The sequence below is a fragment of the Pogona vitticeps genome, chromosome 5, assembly GCF_051106095.1.
Source record: "Pogona vitticeps strain Pit_001003342236 chromosome 5, PviZW2.1, whole genome shotgun sequence".
Lineage (NCBI taxonomy): Eukaryota > Metazoa > Chordata > Lepidosauria > Squamata > Agamidae > Pogona > Pogona vitticeps.
Window position 1 is genome coordinate 136,700,905 of NC_135787.1, and position 17,778 is coordinate 136,718,682.

At 39.6% G+C, this 17,778-nt stretch overlaps 1 long non-coding RNA gene across 1 annotated transcript; it reads right to left on the reverse strand.

Annotated features, from left to right (window-relative positions):
* Positions 1 to 1,528: 1,528 nt before the first annotated feature.
* Positions 1,529 to 5,420, reverse strand: LOC140707384 (uncharacterized). Its single transcript, XR_012087408.2, has 2 exons — positions 5,304 to 5,420; positions 1,529 to 2,460 (listed from the first exon to the last, which is right to left on the reverse strand). It is a non-coding gene; the product is annotated as an uncharacterized LOC140707384 (long non-coding RNA).
* Between the last annotated feature and the right edge of the window lie 12,358 nt (positions 5,421 to 17,778).

Genomic DNA, 17,778 nt, shown 5'->3' on the forward strand with positions numbered 1-17,778 from the left:
CAAAGCCACCAGGGTCTGCACCTCAACCTGAATATATTTATCCAATGGTAGCTGTAGGGCTTTGTTTACAAGTAAAAATGCACTTCCAAGAGATTTTGGCACACACCATTCCACTCATAAACACACCCAAGGGCAAAGAGGGCCTTTTTAAAAGGAACAGCGGCCTCTTTTTTCCAGTGTCCCCACTTTTGTTGCAAAAAATGCAACAGCAGTACTTGAAAGAAATTGTAATGTAAATTTCATACTTGAAATACAGATATATTTTCTGCTTGATTGGACTGAAACCTAACAGAAAGAACAGAAGCGTCTAATAATTTCTGTTCATTCCCTTCTGTGAAAGGCCTGTGTGGAAGAATGGAAAATACAATGTTTTATATCCAGATGGCAAAGTAAGAAGCTGAGGAACAAGATAAAATATCTAAGGGAAACAAGAGGTAAGAAGAAAAGAATGAGGTGTAAGTTTTTTGTGTCAAAAAAAGCCAGAAGTTAAAAGTCCAAGGTTACAAAAATTGCTGTTTTGGGATGAAAGTGTTGTAATCAAAGTAATCAAAGCACACCTGACAAGTCACCTCCTATGCGCTTACATCTGGGAGAAGCATTCATTCAGGTGTATGTCATTTGCTCTTGACATACCAGTTCTAGGAGATCTGCTACCTAGTCATTAATATCAGATGGAGAGCAGGAGTTCCAGGCACATCATACCAGTTGCTTAGCAACTAAATCAGCAGTGCATTCAATCCAAGCCGCATACATCTTATTTAGGGCCCACTGGACTGTAAGGTAACTTTCCAAGCATCAGGCGAACAAAGGAGAGCTCAGTGGTTGTGCCTGATACGATTCTTTGACGTTTTTTTTTTTCAAAAACACATATGTTGCTCTCCACCCCAGTTCATGTGAGTGAAAGTCGCTTCCATCCTTCCACATTTCCCGTGAGCAAAAAATTACTTCAGTAGGCTAGCTAGATTAGTATGGTAATCAACTAATAGATTTGCATTGATATTTCATTCATTTATTAAAACATTTTTACCACACCTTTCTCTCTAAAAAGGACCCAAGGTAGTTTATATTGTTAGAAGACAATAAAGCTAACAACAACGAGTGTACAAATATGAAAAAGATCAAATGAATACCATACTGAAAACATAAGCAACACCAAAACACATTCAAAGCAGTAAGGCACAACAATTCATTTCGAAGCCCTTACTCAGGCAGCCAGTCGCTAAAAGAAAGCTTGCTGAAGAGAAAGGTCTTTCCCTGCTTGCAGAAGGACAGCGGAGATGGGGCCAGTCTAGCCTTCTGTGGGAGGGAGTTCCAAAGTCTGGGGGCAGCAACAGAGCAGGTCACCAAATGCACCTATGAAGGTAATGGGAGAGAGAAATAAGCCTCTCCTTATGACCTGATATGTGGGGTTGGAGGTGGAAGGTACTGGCTTGGTTTGGCTAGTCTAAGCAGGCAAAGACCTTTCTCTTGAGGCCGGCTTTTCTTTATCGACTGACTGTCTAGAACACAATAAATGGGATGGTTTATATTTTGTTGATTCTAAATCTGTTTCCCGTAATGCTTTTACTTAACATTTTTAATGCACTGTTATTACTTTTTCTTCAATATTTGAATAATTTATTGTTTTCAGCTGTTAATATTGTGTTTTTAATGAAGTTAAGCAGACTTGGATCCTCTTTTTTTTAAGAAGAAAAGTGGGATAAAATGTTTTAGATAAAGAAATATCAAATGGACTAAGTTGTCCAAGTGAGACACAGAACAAATTCCAAAGAGAATGGTTCTGCTGTTGATACAGCAGGATGTCACCTTGATCTTTAATAAAGGCAGTCAAAAACTTTTCATTTCCCATGTCTTGGTGTCTATCATAGATTCTAAGACTGTGGGCAGGGCCACATTACAGTGGGGTCTCGACTTACCAACTTAATCCGTATTGGAAGGCAGTTCTCAGGTCGAAAAGTTCTTAAGTCGAATCTGCATTTCCCATAGGAATGCATTGAAAACCATTTAATCCGTATCTGCTCTTTTCGTCCATAGAAACTAATGGGAAGCTGCTATTCCGCCTTCTGCCACTAGAGGGGGATATTTTTTCTTTTTTCCTTTTAACCTAAGATGACTTAGCTTTAAAAAAAAGGGAAAAAAGAGTTCGTAACTCAAATCTAAGTTCGTAAGTCGAGTCCATGTATTCCTATGAGAGTGGTTCATAAGTCGAAGCGTTCGTATGTCGAGCCGTTCGTAAGTCGAGACCCCACTGTATTCAGTTCTCACTAGTACAGTGGTTAGCTCCTATACAGACTTTGTAGTTCTCCTCTTTTAATTTTTTTTTATTAATTACGCTTAAGGAAATTCCTGAGGAATAATCCACTTCTAGTATTCCAGAGTTATTCTAATCTCCCTATAGTAGATAAACTGTTTTTAAAATTACTCAGGTAGCCATCCTGATGAAGTCAGAACCAGGATTCTCTAGCAAGAAGAAAAAATAAACAAATATACTTTCATTAAGTATACTTTCACAGTGGAGTCCAATACATATTTAGGCAACAATCAGCTAAACTGAATTTATGGAGTGTTGTTCCCAAGTAAAAAGATGGAAGATCAGAGAGTTAGATTTCCATGTTAGACAAGAAACATTTGTTACTATGGACGCAAGGGAAAGTAACAGTTGTTGTTGTTTAGTCATTAAGTCGTGTCTGACCCTTTGTGACCCCATGGACCAGAGCACGCCAGGCCCTCCTGTCTTCCACTGCCTCCCGGAGTTGGGTCAAATTCATGTTGGTAGCTTCGATGACACTGTCCAACCATCTCGTCCTCTGTCGTCCCCTTCTCCTCTTGCCTTCACACTTTCCCAACATCAGGGTCTTTTCCAGGGAGTCTTCTCTTCTCATGAGATGGCCAAAGTATTGAAGCCTCAGCTTGAGGATTTTTCCTTTCAGTGAGTAACAGTACACCATGCTAAATGCTTATAGTGCCAGCTACTAGATAGTGTCAGGTTTTCCCTGGCCTCTTCGGCTTCCATCTCTGGTGCTACTTTTAGTCCTTATGTCTTCACTGGGCAGCAAGCAGAAATGGGGATGGTTGTTGTAGGTTTTTTTGGCTGTTTGGCCATGTTCCGAAGGTTATTTTTCCTAACTTTTCACCAGTCTCAGTGGCTGGCATCTTCAGAGGACAGGAGTCAGAACTCTGTCTGTGCTCTGGTGCAGTTTGGTGGGATAGTTGACTATTTATAGCTGTGGGATCTCAACTAAATACTCAGCTATCCCACAAAACTGCACCAGAGCAGAGACAGAGTTATGACTCCTGTCCTTAAAAGATGCCATCCACAGAAACTGGCAAAACGTTAGGAAGAACAAGCTTCTGAACACGGCCAAACAGCGCAAAAAACCTACAACAACCATCATATCCTGGCCGTGAAAGCCTTCAAGAATACATAAATGTGGCCATCGGAGGGCTAAAGGTCTACTACATCCTTTCCATTTAGCCACTGAGAAGTCTAACAAGACCCCTATTCAAGGTTGGCTACAGAGTATAGTCCACTTCTCTAGTGGCACAAAAGATGGCCTCTTTTCTGCTCCTTTTCTGCTTCTCCTCTCTTCTCATCTTCAATCCCCATTGTGTCTGTGGAGCTGAAGCTTCTCCCTTCTTTTTTCATTATCTCTACATCCTTCTAGTGAGATTTGGCCCCTGCTTCCTCCCCCATCTCTTTGTTCCTCCTCATCACCTGACACCAAACCTTCCCTATTTACATCTGCCAAAGGGCCAAGAATCTCCATCAAGCTCCCTAGGGGGTGTGGGACAAGGGCAAGGGCAGAACAGCAGTTTATCATAGTAATTAAAAACACACCCAGGGTCTGTTGAAATGATAACTGATGAGTCCCCATTTGCATAGAATGCCACACTTTGTGCCTGTTATCTCTTAGAAAATGAGAAAGAAGGCAAAGTTTTCAAGCTGGAGATAAACTTTTGTGGCTGTTGCTACAATGATTGAATTGCGATTGCCAATTTCATCCTGACAAGACTGGCATTTTCAAGGCACTTTGAGTGATTACGGTGATGATGTTCCCCAAATCCAAAGCCAGTGGCAGTTACAAAGAGAAATGAGAATGTCCTCTGTTAGCAGCCTTGATTTATACAGAATCAAAACTAAATTGGTTATGAAAGTCAGTAATATTTTAATGAAGATTAACAATAGAGCCCTGAGGATCCTAAGGAACTCAACTGGAAACCTGAGAATGATTGATGCTGTGGTGGCAACAAAGGACCTGTTGAGAAATGATGGCTCCCAGTGTCATTATGGAGAACCAGAAAGGTAGTGAATCAGATTTGGAACTTTGGACTTCTTGTGCCATTCATTAGGATTTGCTGATTCTGGCCTGAAATGGATTGTAAAGAGTTGCTTTCTTGGAAATGTAAATGCCCAGGAGGTTAGAGAGAGAGTTGAATTCTCCAGTTTATGGCAGTAGGTCCTAAACTTAGTGCAGAGGTTAAAACACAATGAAAAGACATTGAGAAGAGTAACTTGCCACATGCCCTGCAAATTATATGTGTTGCTTTGAACTTACAGGGAAGTGTTTGCCCTGTATTTCTCTTCTTGTTATAAAATACTGTGATCTAGACAAAGATTACCTTCTTGACACAGAGCTATCAGGCACAGAGGGGAAAGGCTTAAGCTGAACCTCAGTCTTCTTGCTTCTCCTCATTGCTTTCTTTCAGTGCTGACTCTCTGCCAGTTCTGCAGTGAACCTCTCCTTGGACTCATTCTGTCTGGCTTAAAGGACTTACCAACAGGATTCCAAACTCTCAACACTCTCCCCTCTGTGGTGAGGTATCTGGAGGTAGCCTGAGGTAACCACATCCCCATAGCCTTGCCTTCTGGCCCACTATTTGATCTCCTTAGCTGCTCTGTTGCTTGAGCAAGCAATGAAGCTTTCAGCACCTCCTTGCTGAGTCACTGCTTCTTCAAAGCATTAGTTACTTTTAGAGATTCTCTAAACACAGTATCTGTCCTCCAGCTGCAACCCAGAGGTGGGCTCTGGGATACCAGTCATGAGAGTCAAATGCCACTCATTAAGAGCTCTTAAATAAATGTTAAATTAGTGAATACTGAAGAAGAAGAAAAGTTTACATTTTTTTAAAAAAAAGTGGCCTTGCAGTAGAACTGGAGAGTCATCAGTAAGACACCAATCCAATTCAGTTTTAAATATTTCCAAGAGGGATGGGGTACATTATGAAACCCGTCCATCTAGCTTCTGTCTAAGTTAAATTGTGCTGTTACTAAAGTCTGGTGGAGGACAGATTAGAATGCTTACCACAAGCATCTTCTTCCAAATCTTTCAGAATTATCAGAAACCACACCGAGAGGCTCAAATGTATTCTCCAACTTATAAGAAGTTCCAAGAACACGAAGAGAGTTCTTATACATGGATAACTGCTAAAGAAAAAAAAGGACTAAGTATGGGCATGACCATTCAAAAAACAAAGCCAGTCTTAGATACAAACATTACCAAAATGTTCACGTTTCTTCATATTTTAAAGAACCACATGCTAGTTCTCATTATTAGCTCTAGCTACAGTAGACTTACCAAATGAACAGGAGCTGTAAAGTCTATGCTTAGAAAACCCCTTTGATAAGGTGGCTCTGCTAACTAACAATTAGATTCAGCTGTCAAACAATGTGGATGATGAAGTATAGCTGGTGAAAGTGTCTGCCTTGCACATGAATGGGGGAAAAATCGGCTCATTCCACTTTTTTTACATACTGCTTCTGTAACAAATCGGTTGTATCTGCATTGGAGGTGAAAAGTGTACTCACTGTGTTTTTGTTCATTTATTTTGGGTGTGTCAACCTGAGCAAAAAATTTGAAAGCCTAACAAGGTTCCTCATCTCCAGCCAAGAGTGAGAGATTAAGCTGTGTAGGTGGTCACAGAACAATAGGAAGGCAATTAGCTTTAGGGAGAAGTTGCAAAGACAGGTAGATGTCCACCAGCAGAGCCTCAAGAAAGCACCTTGAGAACTCTTTTATTAACATAGCAAGGGTTACATTGTATGTTGTGAGAATTCAGATAGGATACTGGTTACCTAATTTCCACTAGGATTGGCCAGAGAAAGTCTTTGAACTTATGATCTAATTCTCTAACTCTAAGCAGAAAGGCAGAATGAGTGGTCACCCCGCCCGTCAGGAGCTGCTGCTCCCTGTCAGGAGAATTTGCTCATCACTGAAAACAGATGACAGGTAACAACCTTGAGCAGGGTTTTCCCACAAAGATGTTTCCTCTCATCAAGGTTTTGAGGAGACAGGTTTGGTTGCCTTGCTGGATATCCCATTGACACACAGTTTCCTCTTATCCTTATCAAGTTCTGACACAACACTGAGAATTGGACATGGGGAGTGTGTCCCTGTTGGATGTGTTAGATTTCTTAGCAGCTTTCATGAACCAACAAAAAACTGAGTGGTGAAATTCTTCCGGATTGCCTCCCTGGGATGGGTTTTAGATGCATTATTTTGCAGTGGCTCAATGAGTTAGGTCTCTCTAGCTATGGAGACAGAGGTTGGGAGTTCAATGCCTCAGTGTGCATCCCAGAATAGCCAGCCTGTGTAGCCTTGGGCAAGCTGCACAGTCTCAGGATGTCCCCCAGAAGAAAGGAATAGTAAACTACATCTGAGTATTCTCTACCTAGAAAACTCCTAAAAATTGTCACTACAACTTGAAATTGACTGGATGGCACATTATTATTACAGTGGTGCCTCGCATAGCGAGGTTAATCCGTTCCGGATTAACCATCGCTATGAGAAACATTGCTCAACGGAACAAAAAAAAAACCATTAAAACGCATTAAACTTGGTTTAATGCGTTCCAATGGGCCCTAAACTTACCGTTGAGCGAAGCTTCTCCATAGGGGCGGCCATTTTCGGGCCCTCGCAAAGCGAGGGCGCGGCGGGAAAAGTTGCGGCGGCCGTTTTGGAACCCCTGATCAGCTGTTTTCCCCCGCTTCGTTGTGCGAAAATCGCTAAGCGAATCGCGTAGCGATCGTCGCACAGCGAAAAAACGCCATAGGGGCCATCGCTGAGCGAACGCTCCAGCGATGGCCCGGACCCCCTCGCTATGCGAATTCATCGCTCAATGGAGCGATCACTAAGCGAGGCACCACTGTATTATTATTATTATTATTATTATTATTATTATTATTATTATTATTATTATTATTATTATTATCATTATCATTATTATTATTATTATTATTATTATTATTATTATTGTTGTTGTTGTTGTTGTTGTTGTTGTTGTTATTATTGTTATTGTTATTGTTATTGTTATTGTTGTTATTGTTATTGTTATTGTTATTGTTATCATCATCATCATCATCATCATCATCGTGGAGGTGGTGGTGCTCAAAATCTCCTCTTTGACACCTTGGCTGATGACTCCTGGAGTACCTCAGGGTTCATTTCTCCCCCGTGCTATTAATATATACATATACATATATTATGGTATATACATATGTTATTGTCATATACATGAAACATTGGAAGAGGTCATCCAGAGCTCTGGGGTTCAGTGCTGCTAGTATGCTTATGACACCTAGCCGTGTTTCTTTTTCCCATCTGATTCTACAGAAGCTGTTTCAGTTCTGTATTACTGCTTGATGTTAGCAGTGGATTAGATGAAAGCAAACAAAACTGGATTAAAGTTCAATCCAGACAAGACAGAGTTGCTAATGGTCAGTGAAAGGGCAGATTAGAACACAAGAATTTGCAAGAAAACTCAGTTTTGCAGCTTGGGTTAGTCCTCAATTCATTCTTAAACCTGGATGCCCACATTTCAGTGGTGACCAGGAGTTTGTTTGCACAGTTAAAAGCCATGCACAAGCTGCATCCATTTGTGGAGTGCATAGTCTGTGGAACCACCATGAACCAACAAGAAAACTGAGCTGGTTCATGGTTCAGTTTTTGGATCGTGCCTGGGAGAGAGGGGCTACTGTTCCTATCTCACCACTGCAGCCTTGCAGGAGCCCCGGAGCTGCCTGTGCCCATGCACCCACTGCCAGCTGCTCTGCCCGGCTCCTGGAAGAGAATCTGACAATGGTGGAAGCGGCAAAGGCAGCAGCACAGGCAATAAGACCAGGTAGGGAGGCAACGGGGGCAGTGGGAAGCGGGTGGGCATGCACATGTTTTACCAAAACAAAATGAAGCACCAAGGGCAAAACAGGATCCCCAAACTGGGTCACAAAGCGAACCACAAATCATCTCGATTCATCGCTTTTTCTGGTTAGTTTCTGTGGCCAGACTGCTGCCCATGGGAAGTTACAGAAATCATACCACTCCCCTATTAAGGGGCTGCTGGTCCAGGTGCAATTTGGAGTGCTTTAAAATCTTCCATCCCACTTCTTTCACAGGCATAGCTGGTAAGGACGCAATGGGGAGGGAAGCTCTTGGTGGCTATTCTCAAGTTGTGGGATGCTCAACTTGAGGAGACCAAACTGGTCCTTCCTCTGTTGCCCAAAAGGTAAAGACTTTACCTTCTGACCAGCCTTTTAGCAAAACTGAAATTGAAATTGAAAATTTAAAAAGAAGTCTTATTGTAAAATGCTGTATGTTTATCTTTCTTTTACAATGTGATTAAAGAGTGTTTTTTTAAATTGTTGTCGTTAAGTGCCATCAAGTCACCTCCAACTTATGGTGATCCTATGAACAAGTGATTTGCAAAATGTCATGTCCTCAACAGCCCTGCTCAAATCTTGCAAACTCAAGTCTGTGGTTTCTTTTAGGGAGTCAGTCCATCTCATATTTGGTCTCCCTCTTTTCCTGCTGCCTTCTATTTTCTATCTATTGTCTTTTCCAGATTATCCTGTCTTCTCATGAGGTGCCCAAAGTAGGACGGCCTCAGTTTCAGCATTATTGCCTCCAGATATAGTTCAGGTTTGATTTGGTCTACAACTCACTTGTTTGTCTTTCTAACAGTCCAGGGTACTTGCAAAGCTCTCCTCCAGCACCACATTTCAAATGAATCAGTTTTTAAATTACTCATCTTTTACATATTGTTACATGTTCAATTGTTTTTTAATTTTGTAACCATGTTGCAATCTTGGGCTTTAAGTTGTGTTTTTAAGCTATTTGGATTCTTTCCCTGGGAGAAATGTGGCACAGAACTGAAATACCTACATACATATATACTTTAAAAACCCTAAGGTTTAATCAGTCAGGTTACTGAAACACAGACCAAATCTGCCAAATACTTTCTCCAGAATGGAAGAAATATTCACTATGCTGTCCACAATTTTAGTTAGGATAGGACTAGTGTATTACAAGTCATCAAATCCAAGTAGGCTAATTTGCATGTTATGCAAATTGCTTGCTAATTATGCAAATAAGGTGGTGACCTTCTGTCAGCAGGCAAGGGCAAATTTTATTCAGACCAGCTTACAAACATCATTAGCTCTCTTATTAGAGCAAATATAAATGTATTTTGTTCAACAAGCTGCTTTTGGTGGTTTGTTTTACCAATGTCTTATCTATCTGGTTAAATTGGTTTACGTACCATTGGTGGGAAAAGTGGAATACAAATGTAACAACTCTAACTACATTTTTGAAAGTACTAAAGATGTCAAGCTAAAGCCTTTCCTGCATGAATCTTTTTCCAGTCTTAAACAAGTGAATCAGAATTTAAAGCTGCATATGTTGGGGATAAATCAGTTTCTTCCCAACTTTATGGCTTATAGACCATCAGTTGATGAAATATAGCTGTGCAGGACAGGATTCTGGGGAACAGCTTGCAACAGAGTTGAAGGATCGAAAGATGAGAAATTAAAAGAGACAATGCTACAGTGCTGAAAACAGGTCCTGACCTCTTTTGATCAGTACAACTGAAGCAAGTTGCAAGGTCAAGTCTTATCTTGAACTGCCTTTTTAAAAACCCTTCTCTATTAGCACAGATTCTTAAATTGCTTTCCAGGACAAAAAGAAATGCACACATAGAAAAAGTACTGGATACATTCCATGTGGTCAAATTTTGAAGCTCCTTGAAAAAAAGAAGACACCTTATTTACATAATTCATTCCTCATTACTTCTTCCCATGGTGTACAAGGTAAAATTTAACCGTCATTCAGCTCTGGGGTACTTCTGGCTGCACTAGAATTCCTGTTGCTGAAAGTTAGCAGCATATATTTTCCTATATTTTCTGAAGTGGCACAGAATTCTATTACCTGTTTCCAAATAGGCTAATCTATTGACAACCAGACTATATAATTTTGGATCCTCAGCATCATGGTTCACTAAAAATGGCACATCTGCAGAATCACAGAATAATGGAATTGGAAGGGACCTATGATGATGTAGTCCAACCCCATGCTCAACACAGGAATCAAAATCAACATATATCTGACAGATCATAGAATCATAGAATAATGAAGTTGGAAGGGACCTTTGAGGCCATTGAGTGCAACTCCCTGCTCAATGGAGAAATACAGATCAAAGAATAGGTGGTTGTCTAAATTTCTCCTGAATGCCTCCAGAGCTGGAGCACTCACCACCTCTTGAAGTAATTGGTTTCATTGCCCTACTGCTCTAACAGTTAGGAAGTTTCTCCTGATATGCAACCAAAATCTGGCTTATAGTAATTTGAGCCCATTGTTGTGTGTCCTGCACTCTAGGTTGATCAAGAGCAGATTATGCTTCTCCTCTAAATGACAGCCTTTCAAGTATTTGAAAAGTTCTATCATATCTCCCCTCAGTCTTCTTTTTCTCAAGGCTAAACATGCTCAGTTCTTTCAGTCTTTCCTCATAGGGAATGGTTTTCAGACCTCTGATCATGCTTGTTGCCCTCCTGTGAACTCGTTCCAATTTGTCAGCATTCTTCTTGAAGTGTGGTGACCAGAACTGGACATAATACTCAAGATGAGGCCTAACCAGTGCCAAATAGAGAACTACCGTGTTTCCCCCAAAATAAGACAGAGTCTTATATTAATTTTTGCTCCAAAAAAAAAGCACTAGGGCTTATTTTCAGGGGATGTTTTATTTTTTCATGTACAACAATCTACATTTATTCAAATACAGTCATGTAATATGGTTGCTGCACAATAGTGGAGGGTGGGGTTTCACTTAACTGGGGCTTATTTTGGGGGTAGGGCTTATATTACAAGCATCCTGAAAATTCATACTAGGGCTTATTTTCAGGTTAGGTCTTATTTTGGGGGAAACAGGGTAGTAACTTGCAAGATTTGGAGACTATGCTTCTGTTAATGCAGCCTAAAATAGCATTTGCTTTTTTGTAGCCACATCACATTGTTTGTTCATATTCAGCTGTACAATGATTCCAAGATCCTTCTCACTTGTGATATTGCTGAGCCAGGTATCCCCCATCTTGTAATTGTGTATTTAGTTTCTTTTTCCTGGGTATTGTACTTTGCACTTATCCCTGTTGAAGTTCATTCTGTTGTTTTCAGCCAGGCACCATGGTTCTCTAATTTCCTCTGGCACTGGAACATTCATAACCTCCCAAGGCAATTGGTTGCATTGTCATACTTTTCTAACAGTTAGGATGTTTTTCCTGATATTCAATCAAAATCTGGCTTGCTGTAACTTGAGCCCATTATTACATGTCTTGCACTCTGGGGTGATTGAGAGCAGATCTTGCCTCTTCTCTGTATGACTGCATTTCAAGTATTTGAAAAGTGTTATCATATCACCCCCTGTCTTCTTTTCTCAAGGCTAAACATGCACAGTTCTTTCAGTCTTTCCTCACAGATCTTGGTTTCCAGTCCCTTGATCATCCATGTTGCCCTCCTCTGAACTTGTTCCCATGTGTCAGCATATTTCTTTAAGTGCAGTGACCAGAAGTGAACACAGTACTCAAGGTGAGGCCTAACAAGTACTGAATAGAAGGAAACTAGTATTTCACAGGATTTGGAGACTATATTGCTATTAATGCAGTCTAAAACAGCATTGACCTTTTTTGCAGCCATGTCGATTCTACCCAATTTGGTGTCATCTGCAAATCTGATGAGCATTCCCTGCATCTCCTCATCCAAATCATTAATTCAAAAGTTGAAGAGCACTGTGCCTAGGACTGAGCCTTGGGGTACCCCACTTGTTATCTCCACTCAGCTAGAGAAGGAACCAATGATATGCACTCTTTGAGTATGATTCTGTAACCAACTGTGTATCCACCTGACACTTGTTCTATCCAGCCCAGACCTAGTTAGTTTGCTAATCAGAATATCATGGGGCACTTTGTCAAAAGCTTTTTGAAGTCAATATACATTACTTCTATAGCATTCCCACTGTGTATGAGGGAGGTAACCTGATTTAAAAAATTAGATAAGATTAGTCTGACAGGATTAGTTCTTGACAAATCTAAGTTGGCTTCTATCTATTAGTGCATTGGTTTCGAGCTGCTTGCAGAATGACTGCTTTATAATCTGCTCCAGAATTTTCTCTGGTATAGATGTCAGTCTGACAGCTCTATAGTTCCTAGGTTCCTTCTTTTTGCCCTTTTTGAAGATAGGGATAACGTTAGCTCTCCACCAGTCCTCTCTCACTTTTACCCATCTTCCATGATTTCAAGAAAATAATAGATAGTGGTTCTGTGAGTTCTTCAGCCAGTTCCTTCAGTACTCTTGGATACAATTCATTGGGCCTGGAAATTTGAAACTCAAAGTAATAAGGTATTATTTCACTTTCCTTCAGCAATGTATTTCAAATAAATCAATTTTTCCTATCAGTTTTTTCACTGTCCAGCTTTCACACCCATACACAGTAACTTTGAGTACACTAGTATGGATTAGACTTTGTCTCCAGTGACACTTCCTTACTCTTGATGATCTTTTCTAATTCCTCCATTGCTGGCTTTCCAAGTCTCAGCCTTCTTCTTATTTCTTGGCTGCAGTCTCCATTTGGATTGATGACTGAGCCAAGGTACAAAAAATCTTTTAACAATTTCCATTTCTTCATTGTCAACATTAAAGTCGTGAAGTTCTCCTGTAGTCGTGATTTTTGTCATTTTAATATTCAGCTGCAGTCCTGCTTTAACACTTTCTTCTTTCACATTCATCAAAAGTTTCAAGCCATTGCTGCTTTCTGCCAGTAAAATGGTGGCATCTGTACTATCTTAAAATATTCATGAATTTTCACTCCTCCTTCATCTGAATCTAGTCTGACCTTCCATATGACAAGTTCCATGTACAAACTGAACAGATAGGGAGATATATTTGTACCCTTGTCTGACATCTTTGCCTATAAGAAACCATTCTGTCTTTCCATATTCTGTCCTAACAGAAGCTTCTTGTCCACAATACAGGTTACTCATCAGGACAAGCATTTCTCTCATAACAATCCATAGCTGCTCATGATCCACAGAATAAAAAGCTTTGTTATAGTCTATAAAGCACAGACTGATCTTCTGAAACTCTTTGGAGTGCTTCAGTAACCAGCAGATATTTGCAATCTAATCTTGAGTATCTCTTCCTTTTCAGAATCCAGCTTGAAAACCAGGCATTTCTCATTTCACATAAGGTAGACGCCTTTGATGTAATACCTTGAGCATCATTTTGCTTTCATGGGAAATTAGAGCAATGGTCCTATAGTTGTTGCATTCCTTGGCATCTCCTTTATTGGGTTTTGGAATATATATTGAATATTTCCAGTCTGTGGGCTGTTGTTTTGTTTTCCACGTCTGTCGGCATATTCATGTTAGGATTTTGACAGATTCAGTCTCTTGAAATAGTTCTATTGATATCCCATCTACCCCTGTAATTTATTTCTTTCCAGTGTTTTCAGAGCAGCTTTCATTTCACTTTCTAGAACAACAGGTTTCTCATCATGGGGTTCCTCTTCAAAAGAGACTGCCATCCTTTTATCTCTTCTGTATAGGTTTTCAGTACACTGTTTCCACTTTCTCCTTCTTTTTTCTCAGTCAGATACTGCACTTCTCTGTTGGTTATTTCGTATTCCTAAATCAGGCTTAAATTTCCCTTTGATTTCTTAGATCTTCTGGAAGAATTCTCTTATTTTCCCCCTTTTTGTTGTTCTCTTTCTTTCCACTGGTTATTGTAATATTTCTCTTTGTCACTGTGTGACAGTTGCAGAAAAACTGCATTTAAAGTTATGGCTATGCTTCTGTTACCTTTTACTTTTGCTTGTCACCTGTCCTTTACAATTTTAAGTGCTTGTTCCATCATCCATCTAGGTCTTTCTTTTCTTTTTACTACAGGAATTATCTTTTTGCGTTTTTCTCTAATAATATCTCTGGTTTCAATCCACAGTTCTTCTGGTTCAGAATCAATTGAGTTTAGTAATGCACATCTGTTCTTATGTAGACTTTAAATTCATCCTTTAGGGAGATAGGATCCTTTAATTTTCTTTTTAATTTTACTGTAACATTGAATATTAATAATTCATGATCAATACCACAATGTGCTCCTGGTCTTGTTTTGGCAGAGAGAATACAACTTCTCAATCTCTTGCTTCCATTTATGTAGTCTATTTGATTTCTATATTGACCCTCTGGTGATGTCTATGTGTACAGTCATCTGTTCAGTTGCCTGAAGCATGTTTTTACAATAAACAGATTGTTAGCTCCACAAAACTCTATGAGTCTTTGTTTTGGTTTGTTTCTGACCTGTATACCAAAATTTTCCAAAGATATTTGTTTCTGCTTTGTTTACTATTTTTGTGCTTCAATCACTTACAATTATAAGCATCCCTTGTTTGGTTGTGCAGTCAATTTCCTACTGGATGCTTGCATGGAAGGTTTCAATTTAATCTACTTCAGGATCTGTACTTCCAGCATACTTGAATGATCACTATGTTTGCAGGTTTTCATTGGAGTCTGATTGATATTATTTGGTCAGACCTTGCATAATAGCCCCTAATTATCTGTGCTATATCTTACCTCAGTATTAGAGCCACCTCATTTCTGTGTTGCTACTGATACTAATTTATTTAAATTACGGTCCCCCTTTCCACCAAAAGTCACAAAGTAGTTAGTAGTAATAAATTGTATTATCAAAAATAACTCTTGATTTGAAATATAACACAAAAGCAAATCAAAAGTCTTTTACAAAAGCCACAGCCAACAGCCAATCAGTAAGACTGTCTTTGGTCACAGATGCGTCTGTTTGCCAAAAGCCTGACTGAATGAAACACATTTATCTGTCAGGAGCAGGACAAAACAGGGAACCAACTAAGCCCCTCTTTACAAAGAATTACCCATTCTTTTGATAGTTTCCCACCAGACAAACAGCTTTGCAACTTGACTGAAGTCCACAATTACTGTGCCATTGTGGACACACTTGAAAGAGCTGCTGTTGTTTTGCTAATCACCACACCAGGGTGTTTGAGAGGTCAAAACATGCATTTACAGAGTCACCATGGGTCAGAGGTTACCTGAGAGCACATGACAACTACCATACTTGGCAACACTAATGTCAGGAGAAAATCCTGCAGCCCAGGGCAAAGTCCTTGGATATGTTGCCCGGCTCCTCGCAAGTTATCACCTTCGTTGAAGAGATAACTTGTTCACATTGCCAGTGTGAACATCTCTTCAATGAAGACCAGACTCTGCTAGACCTCCCTACTTCTTAGTTTATTTATTTACCCGCACAGTGTTTCCTAGTCATTATTTCATTATTTCTTGATTCGCTCATAAATCTATTCCATCTCATTTCTTAATTCATCTGCAAATGATTCTTTTCATCTTCAAGAAAATTTGCTTAAAGTTATTTCCACCATTAAACATGCTTCTAAAGCATTATCCCTCAAAGTACACATTCCAAAGATTTATCTTAAAATGTGTACTTTAAAAGGCATTTTTGAGCTGGGAGCATTCAGAGAAGTGTGAAATCTGAGAGGTAACTATCATCGGATCGGCCTGTTGGTCTAGAAGGTACAGACCAGTTGGAAGTTTCACAGAACAGATTCCTGAAGAATCTGTAGCTAGAGAGAAGTAAATCTTTGCTTATTTCTGGACTAAACAATTTTTTTTCTTTTCTCCCACTGAGAAAACATGAGAGTTGTTGTTGTGGCATTGTGGGTTATTTGCTTAGTTGCTAGTTTGTTAGAAAAATAGCAGCTGTGCCTTTTCCACAGAAAAAAAATATTTTGGATAATAATATTGTATTTTGTGCAAAGGAAAAAAAACCCATTGTGTTTGTTATTCCTGGCCAAAAAAGCCACGTTTTCTTCTCTCTCACAGGAGCATTATTTATTTAATTAGTTATTCTATTTAAAATATTTTTACCCCACTTTTCTCCTTTAAAAGCTTTGGCAGCAGATTATCTCTTTCTTACAAAGTGTCTCAATCTGTAGAAACACATTGTGGGGTGTTTTGTTTTTTTGTTTTTTTTTTTTTTTGGTCAGGAATGAGGGAATTTGTGGTTATTTGTCACATTCTTATCTGTAACTGCTCAAGTGTTTTCAAAACAACCAGTCTTCAATTCTGTGAAGGCTGGTTATTACTGCCGTCTTTTGGCTGGCTGGCACAAATTTTTGTTAGTACAATTTCTTCATCAACATCATTTTAGGACTGCAGAGCTGGAAGGGACCCTACGGATCATCAAGTCCAGCCCCTTTCAAGGGGGAAATCAAACTCCCAGCATCTGGCTCTGCAGCCAGATACCTAAACCACTGAGCTATCCAGCAGTTCTTTGAGCAACAATCATAAAATAATGATCTCAAATTAGGAATGGAACACAGTTTCACTGAATTTGACAGCCTGAGCAACATTATTGTTTGCATGGCTGCCAAGACTGATTGCCAGAACACACACCCCTCACTTAGAGAAGGTACATATTTTCAAGAGCCAGAGGAATATTTTGAAGAAATGAAGTGCACACTGCACACAAAACTAGCCTCATACTTTAAAATATGAGCAGCTAATATGTGCACAGTTTTATTTTAAAATCACAAAATACTTATTCAATGGGAGGAATTCATAAAATACATAAAATGCATTAGGTAGATTGTGTAAATAAGTGGAATGTTAGGAATAATGTGTCAATACTGCATATAAATTTCAAAACTATTTTTTCTTCAATACAATATCAAACAAGAAAGAGTGATGATTGATTTTGAAACACAACAAAAGCAGTCCCACTGTGGGAATTAAAAGGGGTTAATCACAGGACATTTAGTTTGACCAACGGGTTTGAAATTTTTTTTGCCACACATGTATACAGATATCTGTAATCCACACCTACATTCTGGGTAAAGTAAAGCAATTTTCAGTCCAATTTACATCAACAGGAAAGCTTTAGCATGTAGTATGCAAACATGTGAATGGACTGTGCTTCTTCTCTCTTTGAAGAAAATATTCACTACCATGCCAAATGTCAAAAAGCAACATTCTTGTCTGATGCAATGGCTTGAACTCTGTTGGCATAAGTTACTCCAGTGATGTCATCAGCTGTAGCCATGATGTAGATATTTGGGAGAATTTAAAAGCTTCCCATCCCTTCTTGACAGGTTTCATGGATCCCTAGGGATGCTCTTCATCCTAGGAAGCCTTTGGGAGCCTCACAGAGTCATAGAGTTGAAAGAGACCATTGAGGCCATCCAGTCCAACCCTTGCCATGTGGAAACATCCATTAAAGTACTCCCAATAGATGGCCATCCAGCCTCTGCTTAAAAACCTCCAGACTCCACCAACCTTTGAGACAGCCTATTCCATTGCCAGCTCTGACCATCAGGAAGTTCTTACTAATGTTCAGGTGGAATCTCTTTTCCTGTCGTTTGAAACCATTGCTCCATGTCATAGTCTCTGGAGCCCTAGAAAACAAACCTGTCCCCTCT